We start from the raw sequence: 25,365 nt of genomic DNA on the forward strand, positions 1-25,365 counted from the left end.
TGATGAATGTGCTTTTCCTGTCCTTGGAGAACTTGCAGGAACAAGAAGACATACATTCACGGGGAGAACTTGCAGGGACAATATGGCATACATTTAGGAGGAAGGAGGGGGTGATAACTGTAGTAATGGACTCAGGAATGCAAAATATTAGTTACGGAATAACAGGCCACTCAGTTGCTAAGGAATCCTAAAAATAGGGATGAGTGACTGGCTGAGAGGGGTGGGGAGGAGTAGATATTTCCGTGGGTTTCATCGGGCAGCCCAGACCTGACAAAGGCAGTGCAGATCTGCTTCTGCAGCTGCAGCAACAGAGCAGCAGTGAGCATGCGCAGCTACCTGACCGCCGGCTATCTTGCAGAGCTATTCTCCACAGTGGCTGCACTTTCTTCCCGTGCAGGCCGGCCCCAAGGAACACAGACCTCAGAACCACAGTAAGGACTGGAGGCTCAGGTCCTATAGAACAGGGGTCCAGCGCTCCTCCAAGAACTGTACCCATTTACACATCCCCAGTCCCACTCCCATCTACTTTTCACACTGATCCTCCAGCTTGGAAATATTTTGCATTACAGACTCACACCCATCTTTCCACAGGGTGTAAAGCTGACTATTGGGGAAGTGATGAAAGGAATCTAAGGGTAAGGAGCAGAGTGGGAGATTTTATTTTAGAGGAAAGTAGTTTTTGTTTTCATCCTGGACAGGTGACCTTTTCAGTCTGATGATTTCTAGTCTGATGGTAAAATATTTTAAACAAATTTCACTGCATATCAAATAAATGGAAACACTCTCTAGGGAATTTGCCTGCATAGTTGCCACATCCTCTAACTGATAGCCTATCAATACTGTGCTACTGTTTTTCTCTAAGAGAAGTTCCTTTAGAGATTGTGACTTTCATCTGTTATTTCCTGCTTGGTGGTGTTTAAAAACATTCTGATGTTGCTATAAGGAAGCACTTTGCTCACCAGTTTATTTTTCTTTTGTTGATGGTAAAGCATGGTAGAAATGATATTTGGTCGCTGTGTGGACACTGGGCAGATGGCAGGAAAATGGAGAGAGGTGGGGACACATGGTAGAGGACATCAATTGTGAAACAGAACCCAACTCTCCTCCTCTGAGCAGGTGTTGCTACAGGACACAGCAGGTTGGGTTCATGTTCTCTGAATGCCTTTGATGCCTTTGTCCATTCTTTAAAAAACTGGCCCCCAGAAAGAAAGCTCAGGGCTGTTTCCACAGATTTCTACTTTAACCTTGATAGCAAAAATATTAGTTCGTGGGCTTAGAGGCTCACTTAGTGACTTTCTGTTTGTGGGGTTACACAAAGGACATCCTAACCCACAGGAAAAAAAATCTTTCCCTAAACTTTCACTGAGATTCTGTTTGTTTTTTTTTTTAAGTCATTATCTCTCTCTGAAAGGCTCTGTTAAATTCAAAAAACAAAAATAAGAAATCCTTGGTAGGAAAGAACTATTATCAGTATTAGACATTATAGCCTTACAGTCTGATGACAAACTAATAGGGTATAGGATACAGAATAGCTTTTTTCATTTTTAAAACAAAATATAATTTAGATTCAGTAAATTTTAGCCCTTTTACTGTCCAGTTCTGTTAGTGTTGACAAATAAACACAGTCACGTAACCAGCACCACAAACGAGGTGATATGGAACACTTCCATCACAGCAAAAAAATTCCTCTATATCCTTTTGTGTCAAACCATTCTCCATTCCTTAGCAACCACTGATCTGTTTTCTGATCTGATAGGTTTGCCTTTTCCAGAATGTCATATAAATGGGCACATATAATATATAGCCTTTTAAATCTGGCTTTATCACTTAGCATAATTCGAGATTCATCCATGCTACTTTCTGTTTCAATAATTTGTCCACTTGTATTGCTGAATAGTATCTCACTGTATGGAGGTACCAGATTTTATTTATTCATTGCCCAGTTAAGGGACTGCTGTGGACTGAATTGTGTCCCCCACAAAATTCATATGTTGAATCCCTAACCCACAATATAATTGTATTTGGAGATAGGGCCTTTGGGTTAAATTGATTATAACCTTAATTAAGATTAAGTGAGGTCAAAAGGGTGGGGCTCTAACCCAATAGGGTTGGTGCCCTTATAAGAAGAAGAAGAGACACAAGAGTTCCCTCTCTGAGCACACACACTGAGGAAAGGCCATGTGAGCACACAGAGAGAAGGCAGCCATCTGCAAGCCAAGAAGAGAGTCCTTACCAGAAACTGAATCAGCTGGCACCTGGATCTTGGACTTTCCATCTTCAAGAACTGCAAGAAAATAATTTCTGTTGTTTAAGCTACCCAGTGTGTGGGATTTTGTTACAGCAGTCTCAGCAGACTAATACAGGGATGTTTGGGTTGTTTTTATTTTTGTAATTATGAATAAAGCCATTATAAACTAGAACTGGTAAGTTTTTAATTTTTTAATTTAATTTTTAGAAATAGCTAAAACACCTTCTTGTGGCTCAAAATTGTAAACAGTAATATTGTAGCAAATCCAATAGATGGGCTTGTTCAGCATATACAACTTATTGTATTGCACAGCACCAACACAGTGTATATCAAATTTCTTTTTTTTTTTTTTTTGCCAATCTAATAGGTGAAAAATATTGTCAGTGTATTTTAACTGAAATTTTTTTCATATGTTTAGGAGCCATTTATATTTTCTTTTCTGGTGAACCATTTATCTCTTTTGTCCCTTTTTCTATTGGTCTTTGGTTTTTCATTCAGCATCTTATTTGTAACAGCTATACTAAGTTAATTAGCTATGTGTTTATAATATGATTTGCAAATTCTTTTTCCAAGTTTCTTTCTTTTATTTGATTTTAGCATGTACTTTAAAATTATGTTTGATGTTTTTGTGTTATAGTTTAGAAAGGCCTTTACCATTCTGAGGATTTTCTCTCTTTTTATCATTCTTATATTGCTTACTTTTTGGTAAACGTTTAATTCTTTGATCCATTTGGAATTTATCTTGGTATAAGGGAAAGGTAAGGGTCTGTGGGAAGTTGATTCTCCATGGATCTCTCATGTTTCTGTACATCTTATGACAGCTTTTGTTCTGAACTATCTTTTCAAGGATGTTTGTATAATAATCAGCCTTGGGAGATGGAAATAGTGTTTTCCTCCACGTCGAAAGGCAGATTTGTTTGTCCAGCGTGATAAAGGTAATGTTTCCCTCTGGATCAGATTTGCTAGCAGTCCCCTTATAAGATAGAGAATTTCCTAAGCTCAGAGTTCCTCAACCATGACACAAACCCACTGTGTATGCAGCTTCTATCTGGACCAAACTCTGTATTACCTAGGGAGCAAGATGAACTAACGCAATCGTGAAGCTCATGCTTCTTGCTGGTCCGTGACTAAGAAAATCTTTTGTCTCTGGCCTAGGAGTCTCATGTCTTCTGACAGCACCTATGAAAACCTAGTAGGCGAACTTGTTAGCTTACAAGCAGGGTAAAATCTCAGACTCATCACCGTTCTTGACAGGAACTGCCTCTATTTTTTCCATATGGCTGTTACTCCATCACTATTTTTTTTGCAAGTGGGGAATAGTTCCTTTTTTCCCAACTGATTCTAGATGCCAATTTTGTTGTATGCTAAATTCTTGTATGAGTTCAGGTTCATTTCTGAGCTCAGATTCTATTCAGTCAATCTGTCTATGTGTGTGCTAAAAATTATTGAGACTATATAATGTTTAACATCTGGTGAAATAAATTACCACTTACACTCTTATTTTCCAGAAATTCCCTGTAACTTCTCACATGATTGTTCTGCTTATGAAATTTAGAATCAACGTATCCAGTTTTTTAAAAATTCCTTGTATTTATTAATGACAGTGTCAAACTTATAACTTAATTTAAAGAGGATTAACATCTTTATGATGTTGAGTCTTCCTATGCAGGAACATGCTTTGCTTTTCTTTTCATTCATTTTTTTCTTCAAACACATGAGCTCTGTTGATTTCTGTATGTGAATTTTATACCCTGCTATTTAAAGAATTTTCTTACTATTTGTTGTAGTTTTTCAGTACTCTTTCTTGGATTTTCAAGTTTTACAATTATAGTAACTAAAATGTAGATAATTTTATTTCTTCTTTTAACACCTCTAAATCCCTTCTTCTTTCTGTTTGGTTTGTCTACTGCCTCAGAAATAACGTTAAATAATTGCAATGGTAGCTAATATTTACCAAACACTTATATGCACCTATCAATTACTTTGTTACTATCAAGCTGTTAATACCTCATAGCAAGCAGCCTTAAGATTTTAAGTATTATCATTATCCCCATTTACAGAAAGGGAAACTCAGCAGAGAAATATTAAGTAAATTGCCCACAGTCACACAGGTTCTAGGTGGCAAGGTTGGGATTTGAACCTTGGTAGTGGTAGTTGAATACCAAAGTCCACAAGATTTACCATTTCCTACAGCACCTCTTAAGAGAAGTGTGAGTAAATAAATATCCTTTGTTTGTTTCTGACTCTGGTGGAAATAATCCTGGTGGTTTCCCATTAAGTATGATGAAGGCTTTCAGGTTAAGACAGATCTACTCAGTCATGTTAGGGATTGAGAGTTTTTATGAAGAATAGATGTACATTTTTTTCAAGAGCTTTTCCAGCATCAGTGTAGGTAATATTAGATGACTTTTCTTACAAGATCTATTAAAATGAATTAAGCTAATAGAGTTCCTAAAATGGACTTACCCTTGCATCTCTGGAATGAAACCCACTTGGACTTGGTGAGTTATTCTTTTGATGTATTGCTGGATTTGTTTGATAATATTTAATTTATAATTTCTGCATTGTTATTAATAAGTGAATAGGCACAGTTTGACAGTAGAACAAATTCTGGTGTAGAGAAAGGAAGAGAAAGTTTTAGTTGGAGACCCCTTAGTGAAGAGGAGGGGCACTTGGGTGATGGCAAGCAGAGGAGTACAACAGCTATGTGTTCTCATCAAAAGAATTGATGAGGAGATTGAGGAATTCCCAAGCAATAAGAAAAGCATTAAATAGGAACTCTACCTACTTTATACAAGTTTCGTAAGAAATGGTTTCAAATCATTCAAAGAAAATGTTCCTATACCTCCTATATTTTTCCTATACCTCTTATTGTATGCTTTCTATTTAAAATATTCTAGGGCCTTCCCTGGTGGTGCAGTGGTTAAGAATCCGCCTGCCAACGCAGGGACACAGGTTCGAGCCCTAGTCTGGCAAGATCCCACATGCCACGGAGCAACTAACCCGTGTGCCACAACTACTGAGCCTGCAATCTAGAGCCCATGAGCCACAACTACTGAGCCTGCGTGCCACAACTACTGAAGCCTGTGTGCCTACAGCCTGTGCTCCGCAACAAGAGAAGCCACTGCAATGAGAAGCCCACGCACCGCAACGAAGAGTAGCCCCTGCTTGCCACAGCTAGAGAAAGCCTGTGTGCAGCAATGAAGACACAATGCAGCCAAAAAAAAAATTTAATTAATTGATTAATTATTTTTAAAAAAGGAAAGCACTAAAAAAAAGCACTACTAAGAGGGAAGTTTATAGCAATACAAGCCTACCTCAAGAAACAGGAAACATCTCGAATAAACAACCTAACCTTGCACCTAAAGCAATTAGAGAAAGAAGAACAAAAAAACCCCAAAGCTAGCAGAAGGAAAGAAATCATAAAGATCAGGTCAGAAATAAATGAAAAAGAAATGAAGGAAACAATAGCAAAGATCAATAAAACTAAAAGTTGGTTCTTTGAGAAGATAAACAAAATTGATAAACCATTAGCCAGACTCATCAAGAGAAAAAGGGAGAAGACTCAAATCAATAGAATTAGAAATGAAAAAGGAGAAGTAACCACTGACACTGCAGAAAACAAAAGATCATGAGAGATTACTACAAGCAACTCTACGCCAATAAAATGGACAACCTGGAAGAAATGGACAGATTCTTAGAAATGCACAAACTGCCAAGACTGAACCAGGAAGAAATAGAAAATATGAACAGACCAATCACAAGCACTGAAATTGAAACTGTGATTAAAAACCTTCCAACAAACAAAAGCCCAGGACCAGATGGCTTCACAGGTGAATTCTATCAAACATTTAGAGAAGAGCTAACACCTATCCTTCTCAAACTCTTCCAAAATATTGCAGAGGGAGGAACACTCCCAAACTCATTCTACGAGGCCACCATCACCCTGATACCAAAACCAGACAAAGATGACACAAAGAAAGAAAACTACAGGCCAATATCACTGATGAACATAGATGCAAAAATCCTCAACAAAATACTAGCAAACAGAATCCAACAGCACATTAAAAGGATCATACACCATGATCAAGTGGGGTTTATCCCAGGAATGCAAGGATTCTTCAATATACGTAAATCAATCAATGTGATACACCATATTAACAAATTGAAGGAGAAAAACCATATGATCATCTCAATAGATGCAGAGAAAGCTTTCGACAAAATTCAACACCCATTTATGATAAAAGCCCTGCAGAAAGTAGGCATAGAGGGAACTTTCCTCAACATAATAAAGGCCATATATGACAAACCCACAGCCAACATTGTCCTCAATGGTGAAAAACTGAAACCATTTCCACTAAGATCAGGAACAAGACAAAGTTGCCCACTCTCACAACTATTATTCAACATAGTTTTGGAAGTGTTAGCCACAGCAATCAGAGAAGAAAAAGAAATAAAAGGAATCCAAATCGGAAAAGAAGAAGTAAAGCTGTCACTGTTTGCAGATGACATGATACTATACATAGAGAATCCTAAAGATGCTACCAGAAAACTCCTAGAGCTAATCAATGAATTTGGTAAAGTAGCAGGATACAAAATTAATGCACAGAAATCTCTTGCATTTCTATACACTAATGACGAAAAATCTGAAAGTGAAATTAAGAAAACACTCCCGTTTACCATTGCAACAAAAAGAATAAAATATCTAGGAATAAACCTACCTAAGGAGACAAAAGACCTGTATGCAGAAAATTATAAGACACTGATGAAAGAAATTAAAGAAGATACAAATAGATGGAAAGATATACCATGTTCCTGGATTGGAAGAATCAACATTGTGAAAATGACTCTACTACCCAAAGCAATCTACAGATTCAATGCAATCCCTATCAAACTACCACTGGCATTTTTGACAGAACTAGAACAAAAAATTTCACAATTTGTATGGAAACACAAAAGACCCCGAATAGCCAAAGCAATCTTGAGAACGAAAAATGGAGCTGGGGGAATCAGGCTCCCTGACTTCAGACTATATTACAAAGCTACAGTAATCAAGACAGTTTGGTACTGGCACAAAAACAGAAATATTGATCAATGGAACAGGATAGAAAGCCCAGAGATAAACCCACGCACATATGGTCACCTTATCTTTGATAAAGGAGGCAAGCATATACAGTGGAGAAAAGACAGCCTCTTCAATAAGTGGTGCTGGGAAAATGGGACAGATACATATAAAAGTATGAAATTAGAACACTCCCTGACACCATGCACAAAAATAAACTCAAAATGGATTAAAGACCTAAGTGTAAGACCAGACACTATCAAACTCTTAGAGGAAAACATAGGCAGAACACTCTATGACATACATCACAGCAAGATTCTTTTTGACCCAGCTCCCAGAGAAATGGAAATAAGAACACAAATAAACAAATGGGACCTAATGAAACTTAAAAGCTTTTGCACAGCAAAGGAAACCATAAACAAGACCAAAAGACAACCATCAGAATGGGAGAAAATATTTGCAAATGAAGCAACAGACAAAGGATTAATCTCCAAGATTTACAAGCAGCTCATGCAGCTCAATAACAAAAAAACGAACAACCCAATCCAAAAATGGGCAGAAGACCTAAATAGACATTTCTCCAAAGAAGATATACAGATGGCCTACAGACACATGAAAGTATGCTCAACATCATTAATCATTAGAGAAATGCAAATCAAAACTACAATGAGATATCATCTCACACCGGTCAGAATGGCCATCATCAAAAAATCTAGAAACAATAAATGCTGGAGAGGGTGTGGAGGAAAGGGAACTCTCTTGCACTGTTGGTGGGAATGTAAATTGATACAGCCACTATGGAGAACAGTATGGAGGTTCCTTAAAAAACTACAAATAGAACTACCATACGATCCAGCAATCCCACTACTGGGCATATACCCTGAGAAAACCATAGTTCAAAAAGAGTCATGTACCAAAATGTTCATTGCAGCTCTATTTACAATAGCCAGGACATGGAAGCAACCTAAATGTCCATCGACAGATGAATGGATAAAGAAGATGTGGCACATATATACAATGGAATATTACTCAGCCATAAAAAGAAATGAAATGGAGGTATTTGTAATGAGGTGGATGGAGTTAGAGTCTGTCATACAGAGTGAAGTAAGTCAGAAAGAGAAAAACAAATACAGTATGCTAACACATATATACGGAATCTAAGGAAAAAAAAAAGCCATGAAGAACCTAGTGGCAAGACGGGAATAAAGACACAGACCTACTAGAGAATGGACTTGAGGATATGGGGAGGGGGTGGGGTGAGATGTGACAGGGTGAGAGAGTGTCATGGACATATATACACTACCAAATGTAAAATAGATAGCTAGTGGGAAGCAGCCGCATAGCACAGGGAGATCAGCTCGGTGCTTTGTGACCACCTAGAGGGGTGGGATGGGGAGGGTGGGAGGGAGGGACATGCAAGAGGGAAGAGATATGGGAACATATTGTATATGTATAACTGATTAACTTTGTTATAAAGCAGAAGCTAACACACCATTGTAAGGCAATTATACTTCAATAAAGATGTTTAAAAAAAAAAAAGCACTAAAAAATAAAATTAAATTATAATAAAATATTCTAGTGGTCAGAAGGGAAAATCCAGCTAGAATTCTAGTCACACCATTACATTATTAGTGACTAATAAAAGGATAATCATTTGATAACTGAATCATTCCCTAATGATTCATTCCCCTATGATGATGCATAGCTTTCTGCTCTGTTACAAAACTGTAAATGAGAATAACTGAGGGTCCATGGCTAGACCACAAGGGTTCATTTCATCATGGAGAAAAATTGAAGAAATGCCAGAATGAGAAAAGATGAATAAGTTGATAGCTGTCAAAGTAATGCTACTAACTGCCCTTAAGTCCTTTTTATGACTAGTTCTGCCTAAAATAATTCAGTATTGGAAATGCTCAATTCCGTCCTTCCACCAAGGGGAGAATTCAGCTCAGTTCCTCTGAGGGAGTCCTCTGCTGTTTCCTCAGGGTAGTGTTTGTTAGATGAGAGATGATGGGGCCATCTGCATCAGAATCCCCTAGGTGTTTGCTAAAAAGCAGGGTGCCCAGGCCCTACCTGGGGTGAAACTCTGAAATATAAAATTGTTAAAGTCAGATCATTCTGATGCAGACAGTCCTAGGACCTCATTTTCAAAAACTGTTCCTTAAAGATGGTTGATTTCTCCACTCTACCTTTTGTAGAATCAAAGCAAAATGCCATATTTTATTTTATTTTATTTTTAAAATCAATTAATTAATTTATTTTGGCTGCATTGGGTCTTCGTTGCTGTGAGCGGGCTTTCTCTAGTTGTGGCGAGTTGGGGCTACTCTTTGCTGCGGTGTGCGGGCTTCTCATTGTGGTGGCTTCTCTTGTTGTGGAGCACGGGCTCTAGGCGCATGAGCTTTAGTAGTTGTGGCACGTGGGCTCTGTAGTTGTGGCTCGTGGGCTTTAGATCGCAGTCTCAGTAGTTGTGGTGCACGGGATTAGTTGCTCCATGGAAAATGCCATATTTTAAACTTATCATGACTTAGATCCAAGGCCTGCTTCCCAGAAAGATGCATACAGACGGCCTATGATACATTTATGCAGACAATGCATATACATACTGTGACCATTTCATTATTTTTATGCAGAGAAAAGCAGACAAATTGATATTACTGAAACAAATTCATCTAAAGGTAGACAACTGACCTTCCAGGATCCATGGGTTTCTCTCCATAAAACCTTTCAGTCAAATCCTAGATGTCAAGGATGCTAAATGACTGCACATCCTTTCACACCTTTTAGTGGGTTGAACACTGAAGGGAAAATTTCCTGTGGGCGTCGCCATGGGGCATTACAGGAAGACAGCTGTCCCTGGCTTCTGGTCAACAAAATCTGCAATGAAAAACGAATGTTTCAGTATTTCTGAATAATCTGCTTAATAATTTGGAAAGCAGAACCCATCTTCTGACGCTTACTAAGCATTTCTGGCTAGTAATTTGGACACATTTATCGTCTCTGACATTGCCTAATGGAGCTATCTACTACCCTCGTGAATGTTGAAAGTGACTGGATGAAGTGTATGCCTTCTGAACTCTACAATAAAGTGTGTGCCCCACAGATGGAAGCAGACCACCTTGGGCAGCCAGCCTAAAAAGTTAAACTAACCAGTTCTCCAGGAGCTATTCAGTGGGGGTATTTGTTATTTTAACCTCTTAAGTAAAATCTCAGATCTTTCAGGGCTGGTCTCTAGGAGTTAAAAAACGTTTTTAATCCCAGACCATCAAAATATATTCCAGTTTAAAAAAATATTCCATTTTAAACTGAGTGGGAAACAAACACTAGAAATTAGTTAAAGGGAACATTGTGATTGCTTTACCCAGGTCTCAATTCTTGAACCTGGAGAATGTGGTGATACTAGAAAAATGTGACTTATTAAGACAGTATAGATAGTTTTAAAACTAGAATAAGAATCTCTGATGATACAGCGTGAAGTAAGTCAGAAAGAGAAAAATAAATATTGTATAATATCGCTTATATGTGGAATCTAGAAAAATGAGACAGATGAACTTATTTGCAAAGCAGAAATAGCGACACAGATGTAGAGAACAGATGTGTGGATACCAGCTGGGGAAGGGGGAGGTGGGATGAACTGGGAGACTGGGATTAACATATGTACACTACTATGTATAAAATAGATAACTAGTGAGAACATACTGTATAGCACAGGGAACTCTACTCAATGCTCTGTGGTGACCTAAATGGGAAGGAAACCCAAAAAAGAGGGGATATATGTATATGTGTAGCTGATTCACTTTGCTGTACAGCAGAAATCAACACAACATTGTGAAGCAACTATACTCCAATAAAAATTAATAATAATAAAAAAAGACAACAAATGACAAGTGTTGGTCAGGATTATGGAGAAAAGGGAACACTTGTGCACTGTTGTTGAGAATGTAAATTGGTACAGCCACTATGGAAAACATTATGGAATTTCCTCAAAAAATTAAAAATAGAACTACATGACCCATCAAAAAAATAAAATAATATAAAATAAAAAATATTTCATATAGAAAAAAATCTCATGATGATGATGATGATGATAAAGAAGAAGAAGAAGAAAAACAATTGATGGAAGTTTTGGTCCATAATATCTTTAGTAAGTCTGATTAGAAATACATGGCCCCTAAATTAAGAAAAATAAAAGGGAGGGCAGGGGGCAGGCAGCCAGAGAAAGGAAGAATCCAAGATCCATGCTTATATCTTGTCCTTAAATTCATCCACAAAATGGCATAAATCTTGTAAAAGAAAGGTAAGCAGTGGGTTTTCATTGGCGCAGTCAAGTATGTACAGGCTCCTTCTAACTATCTGAGGAGAGATAATTCTAGGAGACAGGCTGCTTTTGCTGTAGGGGCATGTTCACTACTCTGATTATAAACTTTGGCACGGTAAGTCTTCCCAAACCTGTCTTTACCAATTCATACCTCCCAATTCAACACTTAACACTGTCAGCTTAGTTTTTCATTCCAAGAAAGGTGATAAAATCAAATATTACTAAAATGGCTCTTCATACAAAAACCTATTTGCATTTTATCCAGTTTCATAGAATTTCTGAACAGCTATTGAAAACTGAGTAACTGAAAGTTACAGATGGATATAAATATTTCAGTCATCCACTGTAACAAGTGTAGCAAATAAATGTTCTTGATGCTTTGGGACGCTTTTCTTTCAAGATGAATTCCAAATGTTAAATGCTACATTTTAGAGTTAGGGTTAGAGAATATTCAGACAGCACTGGTAAAGTCAGTCAATATATTTTCTTGAATTGTGACTATTCCCATTCAATCAGTAAAGCAGTTTCCCCAGAACAATCTCTAAATCTCTTGCTTTCATTTTGCTAAGGAAGTATGGGTTTTTGCTACTTTGGGAAGTTAAAAAAATAGTATTTCCATCCCTACCCCTAACCCAAAGATCAGGCCACTGGCTGCCCTTCCCCTTCCCAGATAGAGTTCACTATTGGTATAGCATCCTTAGAATCCGTTAAACTGATTATATGACAACATGGAAAATGAATAGGGTATAATAATAAGTAAATAAACCAAGGTTCAAAACTGGATTCATGAAATGATTGCAATTTTGTTGATATCATATATACATGCAGACAAGATTTGAAGGAGACAGGGGAAAGTGAAGCCAAATGATTTTTTGGGAAGTGAGATTTGGGATGAATAACTCCATTTTAAAATTTCCATTACTGTTCTCATTATATTGTTTGAAAAAATAACTTTTTTTAAAAAAGAATCTGATTGACTTGTACTCTGAAAACTATAAAATGTTGTTGAAAGAAATTACAGAACACACAAGTAAATGGAAAGCCATCCAGTGTACATGGATTGGAAGGTGTAATACTGTTAAGATGTCAATACTACCAAAAGTGATCTCCAGGTACAATGCAATCTCTATCAAAATTCCAACAACATTATTTTCATAAATAGAAAAATTCATCCTAAAATTTCATGTGGGATCTCAAGGGATCCCAAATAGCTAAACAATCTTGAAAAAGAAAAGCAAAGTAGGAGGTCTCACATTTCCTGATTTCAAAACTTTGTACAAAATCCCAGTAAACAAACAGTGTGGTATTGGCATAAAGACAGCCATATAAACCAATGAAATAGAATAGGGAACTCAGAAATAAACTCTCTCATATATGGTCAAATGATTTCAACAAGGATGCCAAGACCGTTGAATGGGGAAAGGACAGATTTTTCAATCAATGGTGTTGGAAAACTAGATATCCATATGCAAAAGAATGAAGTTGAACCTTTACCTTATACCATGTACAAAAATGGACATAAAACAGATCAAAGACCTAAACATAAGGGCTAAAACTATAAAACTCTTAGAAGAAAACAGAGGAAAATCTTCATGACATAGAATTTGGCCATGTGAAACTAAAACCACAGACAACAAAAGAAAAAAAAATAGATAAATTGAACTTCATCAAAATTAAAAATGTTTGTGCATCAAAAGACACTATCAACAGAGTGAAAACGTAACCCTCAGAATGGGAGAAAATATTTGCAAATTGTATATCTGATAAGGGATTGATATCTAGATTATATAAAGAACTCCTATAACTCAACAACAAAACAAACAACCTGATTAAAAAATGGGAAAAATGAGCTTCCCTGGTGGTGCAGTGGTTAAGAATTCGCCTGCTAATGCAGGGGACACGGGTTCGAGACCTGGTCCGGGAAGATCCCACAGGTCACGGAGCAACTAAGCTCGTGCGCTCCAAGTACTGAGCCTGCGCTCTAGAGCCCGCGAGCCTAGAGCCCGTGCTCTGCAACAAGAGAAGCCACCGCAATGAGAAGCCTGCGCACTGCAACGAAGAGTAGCCCCTGCTCACTGCAACTAGAGAAAGCCCGAATGCAGCAACAAAGACCCAACGCAGCCAAAAATAAATAAATAAAATAAATAATTTTTTTTTAAAAATGGGAAAAGGACTTGCATAGACATTTCTCCAAGAAAATATACAAATGGCCGCTTAAGCAGATGCAAGAATGCTTAACATCATTAGTCATCAGGGAAGTGCAAATCAAAACCACAATGAGATACCACTCATTAAGATGGTTATTATTTAAAAAAAAAAAAACAGAAAAGAACACGTGCTGTCAGGGACGTGGAGAAATTGGAACCCTTGTGCATTGCTTTCGGGAATGTCAAATGGTAGAGCTGCTGTGGAAAACAGTACGGCAATCCCTCAAAAAATTAAAAATAGTATTGCCACATGATCCAGCAATTCCATTTCTGGGTATATATCCAAAAGAAATGAAAACAGGGACTTGAACATATATTTATACACCTATGTTCATAGCAGCTTTATTCCCAATAGCCAATGGTGGAAGCAACCCAAGTGTTCTCTGATGGATGAATGGATCAACAAAATGTGGTATACACATACAATGGAAAATTATTCAGCCTTAAAAAGGAAAGAAATTCTGACACATGCTACGACATGGATGAACCTTGAAGATATTATGCTAAGTGAAATAAGCCAGTCACAAAAGGACAAATCTTGCATAATCCCTCTTATATGAGGTACCTAGAGTAGTCAAATTTATAGAGACAGAAAATACCTCCCTTTTCTCCTTTCTTCCACTCCCTAGGTTGCTAGGGAGTGGAAGAAAGGAGAAAAGGGAGGTATATTTTTTAATGAGTTTCTATTTTTTTATAGAGTTTCAGTTTTGCAAAATAAAAAGAGTTCTGGGGAATTCCCTGGCCGTCCAGTGGTTAGGACCCTGCACTTCCACTGCTGAGGATGTGGGTTCAATCCCTGGTCAGGGAACTAAGATCCCACAAACTGCATGGTATGGCCAAAAAAAAAAAAAAGAGTTCTGGAGATGGTTGGTGGGGATTGTTGCACAACAATATGAATGTATTTAATATCACTGAACTGCACACTTAATAATGGTTAAAATGATAAATTTTGTTACATGTATTTTACCACAATAAAAGAATCTGATTAATTGCACACTGTAACTATTTTATCCTAGGCAGTACATCCTGATGTCCTTGTCCCTTTCTTTATATTCCCATTTCCCTTGGCTTTTCTCTTAATGAGATAGTTGCAGATTAATTGCCCTAATCTCAAATCTGTAGCAAGTTCTCTTCTGACTACTTCAGCTGTCAATTTCTGTGCTAATGGATTCAACTTTTGAGTTATAAGTATTTACTGATTGTGTAATATATGTGGGGTCCTGTGCATGCTAGTGTGGACAATAAAGTAGAATATGGACCCACTGACTTGCAGCAGCAATACCCTGACAAGATGGGGTGCATGGGACACAGAGCACTATCTCCAAAGGAAAATGATACACACATAGGGAGTGCTTCCACCCAAAAGTGCCTTAGGAATTCAGGGAGAGAACTGGGAGAGGTGGAGTTGAAGTAAGCTTTGGAGAATGAGTAGGATTTGATTACGTGGAGATGGGAGGCATTGAACTGAGGGGGCAATTGATGAATTAACTATTAACATGTGCACTTTCTCCATCTTGGCACCACTGACACTTTGTACTGTTCTATTTTTGTTGGAGGGAGCTGTCCTCTACATTGTAGGATGCTTAGCAGCAACCCTGGCCTCTAAATACTAGATGACAGTAACTCCCTTCTCCACCCCCATTGGGACAATCAAAAATGCCTTCTATTTGAGAACCACTGATATACGGAGCCTGTCTCTGAGCTAGAAAAGACATCAATTTGATCAGAACAGAAAGTCCACTCATGAGAGTATCTTTCACCTATGTATTCCAAGTGTCAGTTTTGGCACTTGACACATCATGGATGGTGTATAAGTCTTTTTTGTTCATTCCTCTTTGAATGGTGCTATAAGAAAGTTGATTTGAAACCTTTAAAAGTTGGATACAGAAAGCCTAGAAGTAGATGGACCATTTAGGAAGCTTCTGTAATAATTGAGAAAGAGATGTAAAGACCTGAACTAAGGTTGTGATAAGTGAAATAGAAAGGGGATGGATGCAAGAATTCGTGTGAAGGAAGAATGTACAGAACTTGGGGGCAGAGGACAGTACATCTGGGTAAGCTGGGTAGGAGACAGAAAGGGCCCTGGTCTTACTGAGAAGCAGGGAAATCAAAGTATATATAAGCAGAAGTCTCTAAGTAGATAACTGAGGGTTGAGTGTGAATAGTTACTGGTTATCAAATCATAGAAAGAATTTCTGTAGCAAATAAGTGAGCTGAATATGGAATTATCTTGCAGGTAAAGAAGGCAAGCAAATTTAGACTTTCTTTAATCTTCTCTCAAAAAGAAAAGAGAAATATAAGAAGAAGGACAAGGAGAAAAGTACTACAAAATTTATCTTTCTTTTTTGTTGTTTCTGCTCTGTAATATCAGTCTGAGATGTAAAGATGAATAATCTCTGATTTAGGATTCTGAAATCTGCATTTGAAGCTCAGCACATCCCTTTAAAAGCCCTAAGAGAATAAAAACAGTGCTTTTTAAAATTCTAAACCATTTCCCCATCTTCCCAGAGGAAATGCAGACAAAGCAAGGGCAAAATTTCAGCATGAGGGCCTCCCCCTGGCTCACGGCCTTGGCCGTCACTAAGCTGGTGAGCATCCCATTGTCATTTGAGAAAGCCAGCTGCACAGCTAGATAGAGTGAGCCTGTCTCTGCAACTCCAAGACTGTAATTATGCTAAAATGGGATCTTGCAGCAGTGAATATAAAGAGAAGCCTTGGAATATCTCTCCTACACTAAACAACTTTATGGTTGAAAGGAAGCAATTACTGAGAACAAGATGAGGCTAAGGAAAAATAGCATAACTTTTCTAACTTGGTTACTGAGATTGTGCTGACCTCAAACAGTTTTTGCTTTTCTTTCCCCTGAAGCCATAGTAATTCCAGCTTCTTAGCCTGATTTTTAGATTAAGTGGGAAAAAAATTTCTAATTAACTATCTCCCTCACTCAATTTAAAGCAACTTTCTACATTGGCTTAAAAATATCAATAATTCTACCGAAGTCTTTAGGTTTAGTTATCCCTCCCACCAAAACCTGGAGAGACACTAGTATCCAATTAAGCCCTTTGCTATTTACTTGAAGCAGCAGCTCTACCTTCCTAAGTTACCACCGTCCAGCTGGGAGTAGAGTTATCTGGGGATAGAACAGATGTGAAAACAGCAGAACCTGAGGGCTCCTAATTACTTTCTTCTCCTGTGATAGAAGTTGGCAGAAATACGAAATTGCAGATAGAACAGGATTATGTCTGAGGCTGGAAACTGCAAATGAGTATCACCTACAAAAGTGCACCTGTCACCTTCTCATTCTGCCTCAGTTGTCTGTGATTAAAAATGTCCACCTCGAAGGTGTATCAAGATGGCGGACTAGGAGGACGTGGAATTCGCGTTTCTGCACAACTAGGGCACCTACCAGGCACCAGTGGGGGACCACGGACACCTAAGGGGACAGGAGGAGCCCCCAGTGACCGGGTAGGATGTGGGGTGTGGGGGGAGTGAAGGGGGAGGAGAAGTGGAGGCGGGTTGGGACTGACGCCCCTGAGGGGTGGCTGGGGGAGGGGAAGGGATCCCACGCCCGAAGGGGGAAATTGGGGGACCACTGGGAGGACAGAGGATCAAAAGGGAGCGTGGCCAGTTTTCCCCTGCCCACTTGGGCCCCCGGGAGCCTGTTGAGATCCTGGGCCTGATCCTCTGCCCACCTAGGCCCCCTCCAGCCACGCAGGTCCTGAGGGAGTGGGAGGGAGGGAAGGGGGAGCAAAAGTAAAGGCCGGACCTCCAGGACTGGCACCGCTGGGGGAGGGCAGCAGTTCCTACACCCAGTGGGACCCACCCACGGTTAGGGGTCCAGCAGGGACAGGGGAGACCCTGGGGGAGATGGTGGGGGAGAGGTGCGAAGGAATGGAAGGGAACGCTGGCCAGTGCGTTCCCTGTCCACTTAGGCACCAGGAAGCCTGTTGGGCTCCCATGCCTAATCCTCTGCCCCGGAGCCTCCCTCCTGCCGTGCAGAGCCCAAGCCCCGCCCCTACACCCCCACCCAGGGCCCTACCTCTACAATCGGAGACCCCCTCCAATGGCTGGGCCTAAACCCCACCCACACACCCTCACCCAGGGCCCTAACTCCAAACTCCGGAACCCCACACTCCAGAGGCCCTCCTTTTGAAGTGCTGCCACTCCCCTTCCATGCAGGTCCTAAGCACAGGTCCTGCCCCACGCTTGAACAATACCCCGCCTAGGTCCTGCCCCACCCTAAACCCCACCCCTGCCTAAGTTCCACCCCTGCCTAAACTCCGCCCCCATAGCCAAGGCTTTTCTTTTCTTCTTTTTCTTTTTTCCTCTTTTAGATTCGGATTCTGTTTTACCTTGTTGATTCATTGTTGTTGATACTTTTATATTTTTATTTTTCCTAAAAAATTTTTTATTTTTCTAATTTTATTTTATTCTTTGTTATTGTTCTCTCCTTTTGCTTGTTCCCCCCGCTCCCTTTTTTTTGTTGTTGTGGTTTTATTTTACCTTGTTGTAGTTGTTTCAATTATAGTTTTATTTTTCCTAATATATTTTTTATCTTTCAAGTTTTATTTTGTTTTTTATTCTTTGATATTGTACTGCCCCTTTCTTTCTTTCTTTCTTTCTTTCTTTCTTTCTTTCTTAACCCCACCACGAAGCTTGCAGCATCTTGGTTCCCAGATTGGAGGTCAGGCCCAAGCTCCTGTGGTGGGAGCTCTGAGTCCAAACCACTGGACTAACAGAGAACCTCAGACCCCAGGGAATATTAATTGGAGTGAGGCCTCCCAGAGGTCCTCATCTCAGCACTAAGACCTGGCTCTATCCAACTGCCTGCAAACTCCAGTGCTGGATGTCTCAGGCCAAACAAGCAGTAAGACAAAAATACAGCCCCACCCATCAAAAAAAAAAAAAAAGAAATGACAAAAAGTACGTTACAGAGAAGGGAGCAATGTAAAGACCTACAAAACCAAATAAATGAAGATGAAATAGGCAACCTACCTGCAAAAGAATTCAGAGTAATGATAGTAAAGATGATCCAAAATCTGGGAAACAGAATGGAGACTATACAAGAAACATTTAACAAGGATCTAGAAGAACTAAAGAGCAAACAAAGAGTGATGGACAACACAATTACTGAAATTAAATATACTCTAAAAGGAATCAGTAGCAGAATAACTGAGGCAGAAGAACGGATAAGTGACCTGGAAGATAAAATCGTGGAAATAACTGCCAAGGAACAGAATAAAGAAAAAAGAATGAAAAGAATTGAGGACAGTCTCAGAGACCTCTGGGACAACATTAAACACACCAACATTCAAATCATAGGGATCCCAGAAGAAGAAGAGAGAAAGAAAGGGTCTGAGAAAATATCTGAAAAGATTATAGTCGAAAGCTTCCCTAACATGGGAAAGGAAATAGTCAATCAAATCCAGGAAGCACAGAGAGTACCATACAGGGTAAACCCAAAGAGAAACATGCCAAGATGCATATTAATCAAACTATCAAAAATTAAATACAAAGAAAATATATTAAAAGCAGCAAGGGAAAAGCAACAAATAACATACAAGGGAATCCCCATAAGGTTAACAGCTGATCTTTCAGCAGAAAATCTGCAAGCCAGAAGGGAGTGGCAGGACATATTTAAAGTGATGAAAGGGAAGAACCTACAACCAAGATTACTCTACCCAGCAAGGATCTCATGCAGATTCGACAGAGAAATTAAAACCTTTACAGACAAGCAAAAGCTGAGAGAGGTCAGCACCACCAAACCAGCTTTACAACAAAGGCTAAAGGAACTTCTCTAGGCAGGAAACACAAGAGAAGGAAAAGACCTACAATAACAAACTGAAAACAATTAAGAAAATGGTAATAGGAACATACATATCGATAATTACCTTAAATGTAAATGGATTAAATGCTCCAACCGGAAGACATAGACTGGCTGAATGGATACAAAAACAGGACCCATATATATGCTGTCTACAAGAGACCCACTTCAGACCTAAGGACACATACAAACTGAAAGGGAGGGGATGGAAAAAGATATTCCATGCAAATGGAAATCAAAAGAAAGCTGGAGTAGTAATTCTCATATCAGACAAAATAGACTTTAAAATAAAGACTATTACAAGAGACAAAGAAGGACACTACATAATGATCAAGGGATCAATCCAAGAAGAAGATATAATGATTGCAAATATTTATGCACCCAACTTAGGAGCACCTCAGTACATAAGGCAAATGTTAACAGCCATAAAAGAGGAAATCGACAGTAACACAATAATAGTAGGGGACTTTACCACCCCATTTTCACCAATGGACAGATCAGCCAAAACGAAAATAAATAAGGAAACACAAGCTTTAAATGACACATTAAACAAGAAGGACTTCACTGATATTTATAGGACATTCCATCCAAAAACAACAGAATACACTTTCTTCTCAAGGGCTCATGAAACATTCTCCAGGATAGACCATATCTTGGGTCACAAATCAAGCCTTGGTAAATTTAAGAAAATTGAAATCATATCAAGTACCTTTTCTGACCACAATGCTATGAGACTAGATATCAATTACAGGAAAAAAACTGTAAAAAATACAAACACATGGAGGCTAAACAATACACTACTAAATAACCAAGAGATCACTGAAGAAATCAAAAAGGAAATCAAAAAATACCTAGAAACAAATGACAATGAAAAACACGATGACCCAAAACCTATGGGATGCAGCAAAAGCAGTTCTAAGAGGGAACTTTATAGCAATACAATCCTACCTCAAGAAACAAGAAAAATCTCAAATAAACAACCTAACCTTACACCTAAAGCAATTAGGAAAGAAAAACCAAAAAAACCCAAAGTTAGCAGAAGGAAAGAAATCATAAAGATCAGATCAGAAATAAATGAAAAAGAAATGAAGGAAACAATAGTAAAGATCAATAAAACTAAAAGCTGGTTCTTTGAGAAGATAAACAAAATTGATAAACCATTAGCCAGACTCATCAAGAAAAAAAGGGAGAAGAATCATATCAACAGAATTAGAAATGAAAAAGGAGGAGTAACAACTGACCCTGCAGAAATACAAAGGATCATGAGAGATTACGACAAACAACTCTATGCCAATAAAATGGACAACGTGGAAGAAATGCACAAATTCTTAGAAAAGCACAACCCTCCAAGACTGAACCAGGAAGAAATAGAAAATATGAACAGACCAATCACAAGCACTGAAATTGAAACTGTGATTAAAAATCTTCCAACAAACAAAACCCCAGGACCAGATGGCTTCACAGGCGAATTCTATCAAACATTTAGAGAAGAGCTAACACCTAATCTTCTCAAACTCTTCCAAAATACAGCAGAGGTAGGAACACTCCCAAACTTGATCTACAAGGCCACCATCACCCTGATACCAAAACCAGACAAAGATGTCACCAAAAAAGAAAACTACAGGCCAATATCACTGATGAACATAGATGCAAAAGTCCTCAACAAAATACTAGCAAACAGAATCCAACAGCACATTAAAAGGATCATACACCATGATCAAGTGGGGTTTATCTCAGGAATGCAAGGATTCTTCAATATATGCAAATCAATAAATGTGATACACCATATTTACAAATTGAAGGATAAAAACCACATGATAATCTCAATAGATGCAGAAAAAGCTTTCGACAAAATTCAACACCGATTTATGATAAAAACTCTCCAGAAAGTGGTCATAGAGGGAAACTACCTCAACATAATAAAGGCCATATATAACAAACCCACAGCCAACATCGTCCTTAATGGTGAAAAATTGAAACCATTTCCACTAAGATCAGGAACAAGACATGGTTGCCCACTCTCACTACTATTATTCAACATTGTTTTGGAAGTTTTAGCCATAGCAATCAGAGAAGAAAAAGAAATAAAAGGAATCCAAATCGGAAAAGAAGAAGTAAAGCTGTCACTGTTTGCAGATGACATGATACTATACATAGAGAATCCTAAAGATGCTACTAGAAAACTACTAGAGTGAATCAGTGAATTTTGTAAAGTAGCAGGATACAAAATTAATGCACAGAAATCTCTTGCCTTCCTATACACTAATGATGAAAAATCTGAAAGTGAAATTAAGGAAACATTCCCATTTACCATTGCAACAAAAAGAATAAAATACCTAGGAACAAACCTACCTAAGGAGACAAAAGACCTGTAGGCAGAAAACTATAAGACACTGATGAAAGAAATTAAAGACGATACCAACACATGGAGAGATATGCCATGTTCTTGGATTGGAAGAATCAACATTGTGAAAATGACTACACTACCCAAAGCAATCTACAAATTCAGTGCAATCCCTATCAAACTACCACTGGCATTTTTCAAAGAAATAGAACAAAAAAATTCACAATCTGTATGGAAACACAAAAGACCCCGAATAGCCAAAGCAATCTTGAGAAAGAAAAATGGAGCTGGAGGAATCAGGTTCCTGGACTTCAGACTATACTACAAAGCTACAGTAATCAAGACAGTATGGTACTGGCACAAAAACAGAAATATAGATCAATGGAAAAGGATAGAAAGCCCAGAGTTAAACCCACGCACATATGGTCACCTTATCTTTGATAAAGGAGGCAAGAATATACAGTGGAGAAAAGACAGCCTCTTCAATAAGTGGTGCTGGGAAAACTGGACAGCTACATGTAAAAGAATGAAACTAGAACACTCCCTAACACCATACACAAAAACCAACTCAAAATGGATTAAAGACCTAAATGTAAGGCCAGACACTATCAATCTCTTAGAGGAAAACATAGGCAGAACACTCTATGACATAAATCACAGCAAGATCCTTTTTGACCCACCCACCTCCTAGAGAAATGGAAATAAAAACAAAAGTAAAAAAATGGGACCCAATGAAACTTCAAAGCTTTTGCACAGCAAAGGAAACCATAAACAAGACGAAAAGACAACCCTCAGAGTGGGAGAAAATATTTGCAAATGAAGGAACTGACAAAGGATTAATCTCCAAAATTTACAAGCAGCTCATGCAGCTCAATATCAAAAAAACAAAAAACCCAATCCAAAAATGGGCAGAAGATCTAAATAGACATTTCTCCAAAGAAGATATACAGATTGCCAAGAAACCCATGAAAGAATGCTCAACATCATTAATCATTAGAGAAATGCAAATCAAAACTACAATGAAATATCATCTCACACTAGTCAGAATGGCCATCATCAAAATATCTAGAAACAATAAATGCTGGAGAGGGTGTGGAGAAAAGGGAACACTCTTGCACTGTTGGTGGGAATGTAAATTGATACAGCCACTATGGAGAACAGTATGGAGGTTCCTTAAAAAACTAAAAATAGAACTACCATACGACCCAGCAATCCCACTACTGGGCATATACCCTGAGAAAACCATAATTCGAAAAGAATCATGCACCCCAATGTTCATTGCAGCTCTATTTACAATAGCCAGGACATGGAAGCAACCTAAGTGTCTATGGACAGATGAATGGATAAAGAAGATGTGGCACATATATACAATGGAATGTTACTCAGCCATAAAAAGAAACAAAATTGAGTTATTTGTAGTGAGGTGGATGGACCTAGAGTCTGTCATGCAGAGTGAAGTAAGTCAGAAAGAGAAAAACAAATACCGTATGCTAACACATATATATGGAATCTTAAAAAAAAATGGTTCTGATGAACCTAGGGGCAGGACAGGAATAAAGATGCAGATGTAGAGAATGAACTTGAGGACAGGGGGAGTGGGAAGGGTAAGCTGGGATGAAATGAGACAGTGGCATGGACATATATACACTACCAAATGTAAAACAGGTAGCTAGTGAGAAGCAGGTGCATAGCACAGGGAGATCAGCTCAGAGCTTTGTGACCACCTAGAGGGGTGGGATAGGGAGGGTGGGAGGGAGAGGCCAGAGGGAGGGGATATGGGGATATATGTATACATATAGGTGATATATATATATATAGCTGTATATTCCATTCTTTTCAGTGGTCTGTATGTTGTGTTTCCACAGAAGCAGAACCTGAGGGAAGGAAATGAGTGGAAGTGGTTTATTTGGGAGGTGATCCCAAGAAGCAGTGGTAGGGGGAGAAAAAGTGAGGGAGGGTAGGGGAGGAAGGCAGTAAATGGTGTGGTTCGAGTAGGGTACTTGTGTGGGCAATAGGAACTCTGGGAGACAGTGTAGAACACATAGCAGAGTCAGCATAATTGAGAACAGAGGAACTGGATATTTACCCCTGGTTGTCAGTCACTGACTGAGCTTTACTGGAAGGAGGCATTACTTCCCCAGCACTTCTCTCTGCCCCACAAGAGGTCATGTGGGCTCAGCTGGTCAAAAACAAATCAAAACGCTCAGAGAGTTGTAGGTGCTAGCGATTGGAAACCTGAAAAGCAAACATGGCAACTGTGAATGCCGAGCGGGTGTGGGCAGAGCCCCGACAGTGTCGATAGATACCTTTGGTTTTGGATTTTTTCCCCAATTCACCCTGGAACTCGAATCCTTCATGTTTTCCAGAGAGAGTCAACACCATTGACTGCCCTGTTCTCTGTTTTTTCCCTTTCTCTCCATATCCATTTCCACGCATCCTCAGTCAGAAGATGAAAGAGATATACATATGTACTCAATATATTTCTCTTCAGATTGGTGAGAATCCTCAGGATTTTGTTGCCTATCTTCTACAGTTTCTGGGAGTGGAGTGAGGTTAGGAGCTGAGCTTACCTGTGTATCTAGCTTCTATGCTCTGTTCTTGAAGCTGGTGCCCCTCCTAAGCCCTCCATACTGCCCACACAGCCTTCCAACTGCCCAGTTTTAGAAGTTTGTTGTGCTTCGGTTCAAAAATATATCCACAAATTCTTTGATATCCTCTCCCTAAAAGGCAGAGGCGCATTCCCCTCCCCTGGAGTGTAGGCTGAATTGTCTTCTAATGAATAGAATATGGTGGAAGTGAAGGTATGTGATTAGGTCATGAAAGGCATCCTTTCTCCTCGCTCCTCTCTCCCTCTCAACATTCGCTCGGAGGAAAGCCAACTACCCTATCGTGAGCACACTCAGCAGCCCGATGGACAAAGCCACACGATGATTCTGTGAACAGCCAGCAAGGAACTGAAGCCTCTGGACAAGAGCGTATGAGTGAGTTTGGAAGAGGATCCTCCATCCCCAGGCAAGTCTTTTTATGGGAAAACTGGAGCCACAACCACCCAGCTAAGCTGTTTCCAGATTCTTGACTCCCCAACACTGAAAAAAAATGTCGTTTTAAGTCGCCGAGTTTGGGAGTGATTTGTTAAGCAGCAAGAGATAAATAATAGAATTGATTAGGATTTTCCATTTCCTAGTTAGGTTCTTTTTGGTAAATTTGGAGCTGGCTTTTTTTTTTAATTTTTAAAAATTTACTTTATTTATTTATTTTTGGCTGTGTTGGGTCTTCGTTGCTGCATGCGGGCTTTCTCTAGTTGCGGCGAGCGGGGGCTACTCTTCCTTGCGGTGCATGGGCTTCTCAATGCGGTGGCTTCTCTT

At 39.0% G+C, this 25,365-nt stretch overlaps 1 long non-coding RNA gene across 2 annotated transcripts in view; it reads right to left on the reverse strand.

The window, feature by feature from the left end:
* LOC132362431 (uncharacterized) overlaps window positions 1-25,365 on the reverse strand; it is a 95,641-nt gene that overhangs the window by 12,287 nt on the left and 57,989 nt on the right. Inside the window, exons 4-6 of one of the 2 annotated variants that reach the window (XR_009502372.1) lie at window positions 24,087-24,235; window positions 9,999-10,184; window positions 2,234-2,284 (exon numbers count right to left, since the gene is read on the reverse strand). This is a non-coding gene — a long non-coding RNA (uncharacterized LOC132362431). The remainder of the gene's footprint in view (window positions 1-2,233; window positions 2,285-9,998; window positions 10,185-24,086; window positions 24,236-25,365) is intronic. The other variant, XR_009502373.1, reaches the window with a different exon arrangement.

The sequence above is a fragment of the Balaenoptera ricei genome, chromosome 3, assembly GCF_028023285.1.
Source record: "Balaenoptera ricei isolate mBalRic1 chromosome 3, mBalRic1.hap2, whole genome shotgun sequence".
NCBI lineage: Eukaryota > Metazoa > Chordata > Mammalia > Artiodactyla > Balaenopteridae > Balaenoptera > Balaenoptera ricei.